Source organism: Sturnira hondurensis, unplaced genomic scaffold (assembly GCF_014824575.4).
Source record: "Sturnira hondurensis isolate 20B ecotype Veracruz unplaced genomic scaffold, ASM1482457v3 Scaffold0013063, whole genome shotgun sequence".
Lineage (NCBI taxonomy): Eukaryota > Metazoa > Chordata > Mammalia > Chiroptera > Phyllostomidae > Sturnira > Sturnira hondurensis.
The window spans coordinates 3906806-3919788 of NW_028085694.1; the positions used below are offsets into that span (position 1 = coordinate 3906806).

The window sequence follows — 12983 nt, forward strand, 5'->3', positions numbered from 1 at the left end:
GCTCCAGGGATAAGGTTTTCTTTCTTTCAACGGGTTTTTTGGACGTGGGGAGGAGACTCCCAGGCCCCCACCGGGCCAATGCAAGCCGCGGTTGTTCATTGCCTAGCAACAGGCGGAGCCAATGGGAGGTAGCCCGGCCTTCGGCTCTGGCGGTGCGGGGGCGGGGTGGGAACCTAGAGGACTCGCCGAGGCTGGGAGGCAACTGCGAGGGGCGGAGCGGAGCCGGGCTGGGGACCGGGAAGGCGGGAGCCGGAGGCGGGGCCGCAGGCCCGGGGCGCTGCGTGCGGCGCGCCTCAGCGGGCCCTAGGGGCTGCGCAGTCTTGAGTACGACGCCCTGCCGTGTCTCCCGGCGGCTCCCGGGGACCGTGACGGTGAGAGCCTAGCCCCGCGGCGCGGATAGTGACGTGCCCGCCTGGGGAGGGGCGACTGCACCGGCGGGACCCGGGACCGACGGTCCGGGGGTGGGCGCAGGCGGGGAGCGGTATCGGGGGTGGGCCAGGGGTTGAGGGTCGGCACCTGGCTGGGCGACCCGCTTCTCAGCTAGAGGCTCGGCGCGGCCGTTCGGGCCGTTGGAGCTGGCGAGCGTTGACCTCCCCGGCCGCGCCCAAAGGTAGATGTGGGAGGTAGGTGCCAGCTTGGGGATCGTTCTCGCTGGCGGTCGCAGTGCTGTGCCTACGGTAGGGGTCTGGCCCTGGGAGCCTAAAACCCTCTCCTGGATGGAGAGAGCGTGGCGCCTGGCTTGGAATGACGAGCGATGCGGAGACTTGGGGGAGGAGGAGATGGCAAATTTGGGGTTGCGGTGTCTCAGCGGAGGCTGCGGGGCATACGGGTTTCGAAATTTTTTAGCGCAGTCCCCGAGAGTTGTCCTTAGAATGAGTTACTAGGCGTCCCATGGTCGCTGCAGAAGAAGAGAACCCTGATGATAGTTAAATGTGTAGGGGGAGAACTCACATCATCTAAGAGGCAGGCATGTGTGAGAATATTTCCATGTAGAATCTCGTAGTATAGTACAGTAAACTGAATTACGAGCTAGCTCCCTGCCCCCTTTTGAGCCTATGCTGGTCGCCCAGTTATGCAAGTCACTTGGGCCCAGGAAATGGAATCCGCTAAATAATTTGTTCTCAGCACGTGTGATACAAGAATCTTTAGATTATTACCCCACTTCGGGGCCTATAGTTAATGGTTGCTGAATTATCATTACTTGCGACGCCGATAAAGTGCTTGTTTAATCTGAGCGAATTGAGATTTTCCAATGCTGGACTCCATATTGGGGTGAGGATTAAAAGAGGCACTCTTCCGAGGATGGTTCAGAAGTGTAAGAGAGGGTGTTTCCTGAAATTTGAAAATGCTGGGCTTCCCTAACAATTCAGATTGGAGTCTAGGTCAAGATTTGGCTGTGAATTGTGGGTGCCTTAGAATTCTTCACGAAAGAGGAGGGATTGGTTTACTGTTGAGGTAGGAGAAAATTCTGGCAGCTTTGACCCTGACCTGAAAAAGTAGGTATGACTTCACACATTTAGAAGATTGAACAAAATATGAAAAGAATGTGAGATCTGGAGAGAGGGGAAAAAAACGCCTTTAGAGTTCGAATTTAGGTCAGGCTATCCTGAAATTTAGAAGAAGATAGGTTTATGAACTTGGATTCTCATCCATCCAATCCTAACTATTTTAACCTACAGGCCTGGGAAGATTAGGTTATTCATTCAAACTAAATAAGTGAAATTACTGATTTTGGTGGAAGTACTTGGCACTCTATTCTGCCTTCTATTAGTGAAAGTTTCTCAAAATGCTTCTTTTGAAGAGGATGAAGAAACTGGTAGTTAAATGAAGGTTCTTTTAATGACTCGCTGGGTCTTTTCAGCCAAGTCATTTTATACCCTTCACCTCTTCTCTCTCTCCATGTGTGCAATGAAGATAATAAAGCCCCAGGGTTATGTAACCTGAGTGAAACAAGTTTGAAGATAACTGCAAGGACTTGGTTATTCTAGGATGAAATGTGCAGATCTCATAACACATTGTGCCTTATGAAAAAACTTGGTAAAGTATATTATGTTCCAAACATGCTGAGGTGGTGTATGAGAAAATTAAAATGTTAACTATTAATTTGACTTGCCAAAGGCCTCAGGGCGGACATGAAATCAGATTAAATCCTTGGCCTACCCGGAATCCTGACATAGCTGCTCTTTGACAAAGCTGGCCATGACACAGTTTTTATAAAAGGAGACATTTGAGTGTCTTCTATGTAATATGCACCTACAGATAAGAAGATGGAAAGGCACTGTTCTGGAATTGTGTGATTTTAATTCATTTCCCATGCTGAAAATGGAGCAGTCCCAAAGTATTTCAGGTGTTTTTATATATCACTTATTAGTGATATAAGCCTTGAATATATAAGCCTTATTAGTTCTCTAAGTTCACAGAGAGGTTTTAGTACTCTGTCGGTCTGTTTTGTGTCTCTGGTTATGGTGATCACAGTTAGTTGCTAATGAAGGTACAAGTTATCTTGCATCCACAAATTTATGGATTGAGATAGATTAGAAAGGTGCACTATTCATTATTGATAAAAGAAAACTACCTGAAATTTTTACTTTTAATAGCTTTTAATTTTTACTTTTATAAGTCTTACATAGTACCAGCAGATTTACTGAATTACACTTTAATAATTCTTTTAATAAATATTTATTAAACACTTATTAAGCCCTCATCAACTTGCCAGACCTGAGCATAAAAATGACAAATGTTGCTTTATGGACTTTGTTTAGGAAAATTTACAGTAAGGGAGAGAGCAAAAATAGAAAATAAAAAATGAAAATATGGGAACGCTTCAGAAAAGAGAACTGTACCTGTGTCCTGATGGACGGGAGGAGGTAGTGGTGCAGCTCCCTGTTGGACAGACAGTGGCCTGTCCTGTGTGGTGTACCGTTGGGGACATACAGGTGGTTTGCTAGTTAGAGCCAGGTGGGGTGAGTTAGTGATAAGCTTGGAAAATAGCAATATGACCTTTGGCCATAAGTGATAGGGAATTTTTAAAAGGCTTTGTTCAGGGGATTTGCATGTGATTTTCACTCTAGTAGTATTTCCACCAAAATCAGTAATTTTTGTGACCCAAAAGTACTCTGAATATAGACAATCTAATTTGGGGGATGACAGCCCTACACAGCAATTAAAAACTAAAAATATCTTATTGAACCCCCCCGAAGTTTTTAAAAAGTAAAAATGCTTATTCATATAATTAACCTTTACTGAGTATCTTTTTTGTTTTTTATTGAGGTATAATTGACATAACATTAAATTCAGGTGTAACACGATTCAATATTTGTATATATTGTGAAATGACCACAGTTTGTCTGGTATCTTCAGCTTTTAAGATGGAGGAGTAGAGATGCAAGGTTAAATCAGATACAGCCCCATTTTCAAGCAACTTGTCACTCAGTAGGAGAGAGAACACAGTTATAATACAGTGTAGAATCTGAGTGTCATAAGAGGTATAAGGATGTTAGGTTCTAGCAATGCAGGATCTGAGATAAGATAAATTCAAATTAAAAACAGTTCTTAGTTAGAAATTAAAACGGCCAGTTTAACAATCAGTGCAATCCTAGCTAACATTTGCAGTTTTCTATTAACCCTTATTTCGTACACTGCCCTCCCTCTTAATTCTTTTGAGTCAAATTTTTGGTTTGACCACCATTTTACTTAGCTTTGGGACCTTGACCCAGTTGCTAGTTGCCCTTTATCTTCTCTGTGTCATGGTTGTCTCACTTGTGCATTCGGGGTGAAGTATCTGCTTTATAGGGTTGTGATGATTAAATAAGAGTATGTTCGTATCTAGAACAGTGCCTGGAAAAATACATTTTCTGAACTTACATTCACTGAGCACTTAAGTATTTCTATTTGATGTAAAGTGCTGTAGCTGAATAAGGACCAACTTAAGGAGAGGATCTCTTTTTTATCACCAGTGGAACTGTCTATGATCCTCTGATAAAGTCTCTCCATTCAAAGAAGCCAAACATATTCTGTCACACTAAGCTTTGTTATCTCCTTTTCTTGTTTGCTGATCACTTCCCTGAAATCCGATTTCCATTTTTAGCCCTCACTAATCACCAAGTTCAACATATTTTTCTGTTTAGATCTTGCTATTTCTATCCAATTTGTTGCCTGCTGTTCATCACACTTTCCACTTGAAAACTTTTTTCCCTTGCCTTTCCCAAAGCCTGGCCACTCGGTTTTTATCTCTTACGTCTAGATTACCTTCACTCACCGGTTATATGTTGATGTCCTTTAGGGGTTCCTTCTGCTTCCCCTTTTTTCTGTATGAATGCAGTGATCACATACATGCTAAATCTGCCTGGATGCCTTTTGACCTCCTGGCCCCAGAGTTTATCCCTGTTTGAATGTCTCATGACAGCATCTCTAAACGCAGTGAGTTCTACACGGAGCTCATTGTCTCCACACTAAACCAAACCCAGGCTTATTGACCTTATTCCTCTGCTCTTTGTATCTAAGAGAGTGTCTTTTCTCTGGTAACAGAGACAAATTTTTTCATGAATAAATGCCTCCCTTTTGTTTACTTGTCACCATGTTTATTAGTGCAGTTTTTGAAGTATCTCTTGTGTGTCCTTTGCTATCCTCATCGTCATAGGTTAAGTCAGCCAGCCAGTCCCTGACTATCAGCTACCCAGTATGTCATAATGTTTTTGTGCTGGGACTGCTGAAAAAGGAGCCCATTTTGGAAACATTAAGATGGGAGTCAACTGCTCGAAGAATATTGCTCTTCGTGAAAAAGATACATGAATTTCAACTGTTATGCAGTTAGATTTTCAGAGGTTCTCCTCACCCTCCAGTGTTGAAGAGGCCTTAGCCAGGTGTTCCTCAGGACTGTTATATTCAGCCTTTACTTGGTACTTTGGAATACTTTTACATTTTGGAGTCCATTTGATGGCATCCTTAGAAAAGAATACCTTTTTGGTATTCTCCACTCTAAACTGCATAAATAGGGTACTAACTTACACCGAACCAGTTCTGTAGAGTACAGCCGTGTTCTTACACTGTCCCATCAGAGTCCCGTGGAGGATCTGTTAAAGCTCTGATTTCTGGGTTCCACCCTGGACTTTCTGCATCTGTAGATCTGAAGTGGGACGTGAGAATTTGCGTTTCTAGCAGGTTGCTAGGTGCTGTTGATGCCGCGAGTCCTGGGACCACAATTTGAGAACTATAACCAATGACTGAATTTGGGCTAAACACTGAAAAAAGATTACAGAAAGATGACTACACTGTTACAGAACAGATTTATGGATGATGTTCAGTTTCTGTGTTATTTCCATTTAGATTCTGTTGCCTATTACTTAAGAATGAAATACTAATAAATAGTAATTGTTTTTTAATTTTATTGCGACTTCTTAGCTGACTTTCAGCTTTACAAAGAAAGATGGCTTCTTTTTTGTTCTTTTTCTTAGTAATTCTCATGTAAGAATGTTATCCCTGCTACTTCTACCCCTGCACTGGAAGGATTTGAAGTTGGTGTACTATGTGTAAATTGTCGCACTCGTGGTTCATATGCTCAATCAGCTTCCTGCTTCTGTAAGCTGGCACCAGTCAAGATCTGATTGAAGGCCCCTCTGAGCTGCAGCATGGCCAAAGTGTTGGCTCTTCTTTATCATGATATCACAGTGGTGTGCCTCACAGTAATATGTCATTGAACTTTGTTGACATTATTCAGCATACTTTATTGGGTTCTTATCATGGGTCAATTATGATATCTCATAATAAAGCAGGGCACAAACAGTGCGATGACGGGCCTGCTGACCAGAAACTCAGTTTAGGTGCAGAGAGGGGTCTCATTACAGTTGGATCTGGGCTGCAGTAGGGTTAATGCAAAAGGTTTAGGAAGTACAAAGAGGAGGGAATGGTAGTTTGGGGAAAGCCTGGCAGTTGGGCTCCATATATTCTAAATTTTTCAAAAATGTTTTTGTGTACTGCTTGTTTGAATTTTAATATTTTGGATGCCTTGTAATGCGTTCTGGTTACTCAGTTGGAAGTTTGTAACTTCATCTTGAGGTAAGCTGGCAGAGAGATGGGTACCTTTGCATATGTTCAGTCTGAAAAAGCAGCTCACCCACTGTGTATTCCCTTCTTTTGACATGAAAGCCAGGAGGGTGTCATAGTAGATGTGCTGGACTACTGTGGTTTGAATCTTGGTTTTGTCACATTCTAGCTGTGCCACTTTGGGCAAGAAAACTCTCTGGGTGGTCTGTTTCCTCATCTGTAATAGGGGGCAAATAACTATTTGAGTTATTTTTGAGATTGAATGAGTTAATACATGTTTTTATGTGCTTTAACTTTCTTGTTCCAAGTAAATGGTTATGCATAATAATTTTATTTTTATTGTTAAAATTAAGTGGAATCTCATTTGTTAAATGTGCTTTTGGAGACAGTGTGCTCACATTCTGTTATAAAAATGTGACAAAGAGATTTTGATATAGCTATACTTGATTCTATTTTAAGCCCTATGAGAAATGTAAAAATCATAGATGATAGACCTGGAAATTCTTTAAAGGTCATCTAGTTTGACCTCCTAATGTGGACACTGAAAACCAAAGAAATTGGGACTGGCTCAAGGTCGCTCAGTGAAATGGTAGAAGCGGCACTGCCCCTGGCGCCCATTCTGGTCGTCTTTCAGCTCCCTCTCAGCTCCCCTGGACGACAGTTCCCAGAAGAAAACTACGTTTAATTGGAGAGCCAAGACCAAACAGATGAAAACATAGCAATAAAAAGTCAGTCTGTAGTGAAATGCCAGATGGTGCGACGTGAACTCTTAAGTACATACCTGTGTAACTTCATGCACTGCTCCCTTGAAGCAGAGTGTAATTAACTGATTGACCTGGAGATAAATAATATTTTGTGTGTGTGTGTATATATATATAATATGTATATATACATATAGACTATAATATATATATATATATATAGACTATAATTATATATATATATAATTGCTTGTGCCATTCTGCCATTAGTTTTGGTGTTTGAGAGTGGTGCTCTTCATCCCCATTGCCTATGCTTATCACCAATTTCTTTTTAAAAACTTGGATTTTTCCTTATATGAAAATATATTCACTCATAGACAATTTGGAAGACACAAAGAAGTAGAGATTCTTCATAATGTTTTACAGGTGTGAAAATGTGTGAAGAAAGGGATGAAAGTCCTGCCCTTGTTCTCTTTTCTATTCCCAGGCTGGTCTTGTCTTCCAGTTTTTCCTGTTCTGTCTTTATAGAACAGAATTTATACCTGTATTTATATACTCATATAACTTTTAAAAGATCAAATAAGATCATGTTTTTGCTGCTCTGCAGCTTTAAAAACATTGCTTAACAAAATATCATGGAACTCTCTCCAAATAATAAAATATCTAATAATAGCTAACTGACATTTTTGGGTACTTAACCATGTACCCAAGGCCCCTTACATGTATAAACATATTTAATAATGTTGTTACCTAAATTTTGCAGCTAACTTTAGTTTTTTATTTTTATTTTTTAGATTTTATTTATTTATTTTTAGAAGGGAAGAGAAGGAGAAAGAGAGGGAGAGAAACATCACTATGTGGTTGCCTCTCATGCACCCCCTACTGGGGACCTGGCATACAACCCAGGCATGTGCCCTGACTAGGAATCAAACCAGTGACCCCTTGCTTTGCATGCTGGCACTTAAATCCACTGAGCTACACCAGCCAGGGCGCAGCTAACTGTATTAATCACATTGTAATTCTTTAAGGTAAAGCCGGTTTTACTCTCCTTTTGCAGTTGAGGAAAATGAAGTCCCAAGATTTCTGTTCTGAGCAACTTACCTTATAAGTGCTGGAACTGGGGTTTGAAGCCAGGTGGTCTGACTTTGGCTCCTGTGTCATTATAGCATGTTATTTCTCATACTGCAGCAATAATTGGTGTATATAAGGAATTTAATGTAGCATTCTACTCTGTAAAGTAGCTTTGTAATGGCAAGTTCTGGCTTGGAGCTTCACTGAGATTATATTCCTCAACCCAAAGAAATACACCTGAAATATATTTACTATGATTTGGGTCTTCACACTGTTTTGGGCCGTCTTTGTCCAGTTGGGAGGTTTGATTTAATGATTGGTAATAGCACATACTGCTTCCTGAGCCTCGTATCCACTGAAGCTGCAACACCTGACAGTTAAGAGAATGGGTTCTGGGGTCTGGGGTGGGGAATACACCCCAGTTCTGCCACTTGCCAGTTCTAGGACCTTGCACCAATTACCTGATTCTTCTGTGCCTCAGTTTCCTTATTCTGTAAAAAGGAAATAACAGTGAGGGTGGTTGTGAGCGTTGACCTCATAATATTGCAGAGCATTTAGAACGGCACCTAGCACGTGTTTATTGTCGGTCCCCTGTATCCCAGGTACACTTTGCTCAGGTATACCCATTATCTCATGAACCCACAGCCACCCTGCAAAGTAGATGGTGTCACCCGGTTTCCCAGGTGAAGAAACAGGCTCAGACTTGGTCAGGGTGCGACCCCAGTCTGTCTGACCCAGGTCCGTGAGGCTTGCATTGCTTGCACTGGACTTTCCAACTGTGGATTCTCAGAGCCACAAGCTGAGCAAGAAGGCAGATTTTAAGTTTTACCATTCAGTTATATATTAAAATTAATTTGTGAAGAATTTCCTTCTGTGGAAAATAGCTATACTATTAAATTATGCCACTCAAATCAAATCATTTAGATTTTAAATTTGTACAAAGCAGAATTTCTAGAGGTTGAATTTTTATTGTGTTTGTATTGTGATATGCGTGCCTGAATTGGGATTTTGTTATGGTAGCAGTGGCATTTGCACTGGAGTTAAAAACTATACATAGTCTTCTTTGGAACAAAATTAGAGTAGGAGGTGGTATTAATTTTTAAATAATCATAATGTGGTTCTTGAGAGCATTCGTGTCTCTTAAAGTATGCTGATAACTAAATTCTCAAGTTTTATGACTGAATTTGTAAATAGGACTAGTGTTTAAAGACTTAGTTTTAATCATTTGTTTTCTTAAACTAACAATATGATGGCTCTGACTTTGTGAGATCTTAACAGAGACCTTAGTTTGCTATCTGTGAAAAATCCTGCACGATATTTAGAGGCCCAGATGATATAATGTTCCCATATAATGAAAAACTATTATTTTCTCACACTTGATTGAAGTTTGTTTTAGAATTCTGATTAGGTAGGCAGATGTGCCTTCTCAAGTTTGAATTCCCAGGGAACTTGAAAAGAACACTTAAAATTGCTTACAGTGTGAAGGGAATCTTGTAATCCTGATGTTACTTACGTTTTTGCTGAGCTCTCTGTCAGTGAGCAGATGTGTTAGGAGAGGCTTGGTGGATGGAGAGAAATGCTTTCCCCTAAAAGGCTCACATCTTTTGCATCGTTTCCATTGCTGTTTTCCTTTAACCACTTCTGCTTGCTGGAGTCAACATGTTACTTTACAATTAGTTATTTAGCTGAGTATTCATTGATTATTCCATCCATTAAGATAAGTGGGAAGACTACAGAAATGTAAAATAAGTGGTATTTAAAGACTAGCTGGGAAAGATGAAACATGCTAGTAAGTGGATGGAGGACCTAAAGAGTGGAGTTTTGCGGGTTGTGTGGAGGGCATGATGGTGGCTGAGCTCGGAAACAGTAGCATGAGGGAGGTGAAAGAAGCAAGCAGAGGTGGAGAGCACAGGCTGGAGTGCGAGTGCCATATGTGGGACTCAGTGCATTTATAAGCATTTACTGAGCTCCTGCTGGGTTTCAGAAACTGTTGGATACAGAAATGAATGATTCCCTATCCTGTAGAAGTTCATACACTAGTGGGGGAGGCATCCAACTATAACAACATGGAGTGGTTAATTACAGTGCTGGATGACATCATTGTCCTAGAACTGAATAGTTGCTTTTGTAGTTTATGTTATTACTTTAGTTATGTTTCAGCAAGAGACATGTAAATTAAGGAAGAAATTCAGAAATGTATACAGGGATGGGCAAAAGTAGGTTTACAGTTGTTATGGAAAATAATACAAGAATAAGCTGTTTCATGAGCTCATAAGTGTAAACCTACTTTTGCCCACCCTGTATATATATTTTAAAACTTTTATTAGTTATTTATTGCTGAGTAACAAGTTACTGTAAGTCTAGAAGCTTAAAACAGTAAGCATTTATCTCCCGATTTCTGTTGATCAGGAACCTTGAAAGTGCCATGTTGCTTCAAGGTATTGGCCAAGGTTGCAGTCATCTGAAAGCTTGATTGGGGAAGGATCTACTTCCAAACTGACTCTTCTGGCTCTGTGCAGGCCTGAGGTCCTCACTGGAGACATCGGTTCCTTGCCACGTGGTCTCTCATGGGGCTGCTCGCAACATGAGAACTTGCTTTCCCCAGAGGGATCCAGGAGTAGTGAGTAGGAACTGATCCCAGACGGAAGCCACAGCCTTTTTATAACCTAAACCTGGAAGGCCAACTTAGAGGTTGCCTTTTCCAAAATTCCTCAAGTGGTTGATGCATATAGAGAACTGAGTCTGTGTAGAAGGAAGAGGAAGAACCAGCCAAGGAAGTTTTCTGATGGGGGCAAAAAACAGGAGTAATTAACCTGAACCACAGATGTTTTTGCTAAAGGTACATAAAGTTACTTTGGATGTTGTCTTACTATTTAGTCTACTACAGAAAATAGTAAAATAAGTTATTCTATCCTCATTAAACATTGTATGTACCTGGTTTAGTTTCTGGGAATTGTTTTTACGCCTTTTCAAAGCACAGTTGTGAGAGAGACGCTATTGTTTGTGGCATAGCAGTTTATAAGTGTGCCTGAATTTTAAATAGTAGATAAGTTTATTTTAAATTGTATGCTCTGAATAGAATAATTAAATGATGAGAACTCAGTCTTTTAAAGAAATGATGAAAATCTTTTCTATTATATTCTACTTGGAAGATAGGTAGATGGAGAGATTTAAGTGTACAGTGCTGACAGGTGGAATTGGTGGTAAAATGAAAAGAGCACAGTTTTGAAGGTGGAGATTTTTGTCCAAACTTCATGATGAATTAGAAATGACTTCAGGTAATACTGTTGACTTTCTGAGCTCAAGTTTCTTATCTATAATATAGATAAATACATATGAAAGAAAATTATTTGACATGAAAATAGTAGATTTATGAAACTTAAAACTGCTTCTCAATTTTCTGTCAGTTTTCTAATCTAGAAAATGCTATTAGATAATTCTTATGTTCTGCACAATCACTTCACCCAAACAAACCAGAGTCCCTTGTTTTATACCTGAACTATATGGCATTGGTACTTCGCAACACAGAGGGAAGCCAAAGCAGTTCTTCAGAAATAGTAAGATGATATTTTTTTTCTGAAATGATTGCAGTTTTACTGTAATTAGTAAGACTTTCTATTATGAAGACTTACTGAAGTGTACGCTAAGGAATACTTGGAACAAGGAAGTGTATGAGTGCCTATACGCATAATATGTACCAGTAAGGAATAAGCTGTCTCTCTGAATAGGAGAATTTTTTATCAGATCAATTATTTAATTAGGCTCTTTGTAAGAAATTTAGAACACCAGTTTGTGAGGATAACGCCTGTTTGTGAGAGCAAACACAGAGTGGAGTTAGCGCTGGAGGTGAGGGACATCTTTGATTTGTGGCAGAATTTACGAGTCCATGGCTTCTTGATCAACCTTGCGCTGCTGGGTAATCTCTCTCCTTCTCTTGGTCGAAGAACTTACTCTCCTGGCGTCTGGGCTGGCACAGCTTCTTTTTGAAGTAAGCATCTGTTTGGGGGTTTTCACACACTGATACCAGTTTTGGTGGAGGTGGCAATGACAGACTTCTGGTATGTTCTGTGTAGAGGAACCTGAAGGGACAGGTCTGGTCACAAGTAGCAGGCCGCTGCACAGCCACTTCAGGAAAACCAGCCTCTTGCCTCTGTGACGCCCAGCAGGGACGATTGGAATGGTCCCAGGAGTGACGCTGGCCTATGGTCTCCTCACATACTACGGAAGGCTTTCTTGCTGTGACTCAACAGCTTTCAAGGCACACCTTCATTCGGATAATATGTAGGCATTCCACTCAGGTACCACCATTCTGGTTGCCACAAACTGGTTTTGTGACAGCAGCAAGAACTTTCTCCTTTTTCTTTTCAGTCCTGGATTTAGCTGCTGAATAGTACATCCCCTTTCAGGAATACATAGCTGATTGGGACTGTCTGCCAATTCCTCTGACTAGGACAGGGTTTCAGCTGCAGTGGGGCTTCCCCATTTTAGGCACCTTGGCCTTGAGGTTAACCTTCTTATTAGCCTTGCCACCAGCATCAGCCTTCTTGGCTCCAGGTTTCTTCTTAGTATCTGGAGTTTCAGTTTTTTCACCCACCATCTTGTAAGATGGGAAGAAGAGGGGAAAGAATTCTTACTTATGAAATACTTTATAGGTTATTTGTTTTTATATATTTTAAGATTGTTCCCTAACAATCTTCGATGAATGAAGTGACATTTACAAGATGTTTAAATTCTTTAAGCTTCAATTTTGGTTTATAAAATTCACTTGTGATTTTGATCTATCTTGGAATCTGGGGGACTGTCCTAACAGCTGGTATATAGACAGAAGTGGGGATTCCAGATCACTTGAACCAAAACACGACCACTGTTGACTTTTTCCCTGTTGCCTTTAATGAAACTATAGTAACAATGTTAGCATAATCAAATTTGTTCTATGACTTGTAATGGATAATTATGTCTAGTTTACAATGGTTTGCTATGACTTGATTAATATATTGGGTGGGCCAAAAAGTACATTTGTTTTTTTCTGTAAGATGGCTCTAGTAGCACTTAGTTGTCTTTAATTTCATCAGAACAATTCGATTAGATTGTATTGTGACATCTGGCATATCAGTGTGCATTTTTAAAAAAAGATCATAATTGGTGAATTTTTGTGTAGCCATTTAACTA

The 12983-nt window shown here is 40.6% G+C and overlaps 1 protein-coding gene and 1 pseudogene across 7 annotated transcripts in view; one reads left to right on the plus strand and one right to left on the minus strand.

Moving 5' to 3' along the window:
- The first annotated feature begins 220 nt into the window (after positions 1-220).
- SSX2IP (SSX family member 2 interacting protein) overlaps positions 221-12983 on the plus strand; it is a 43727-nt gene continuing 30964 nt past the window's right edge. For 2 of the 7 annotated variants that reach the window (XM_037060961.1, XM_037060964.1), the window contains exon 1: positions 221-371. The gene's annotated coding sequence lies outside the window, so the exon portion shown is untranslated. Of the gene's footprint in view, positions 372-518; positions 624-12983 lie in introns of those variants that run through there. The other 5 variants (XM_037060957.1, XM_037060962.1, XM_037060960.1 and 2 more) reach the window with 5 other exon arrangements.
- Positions 11592-12411, minus strand: LOC118997363 (60S ribosomal protein L6-like; annotated as a pseudogene).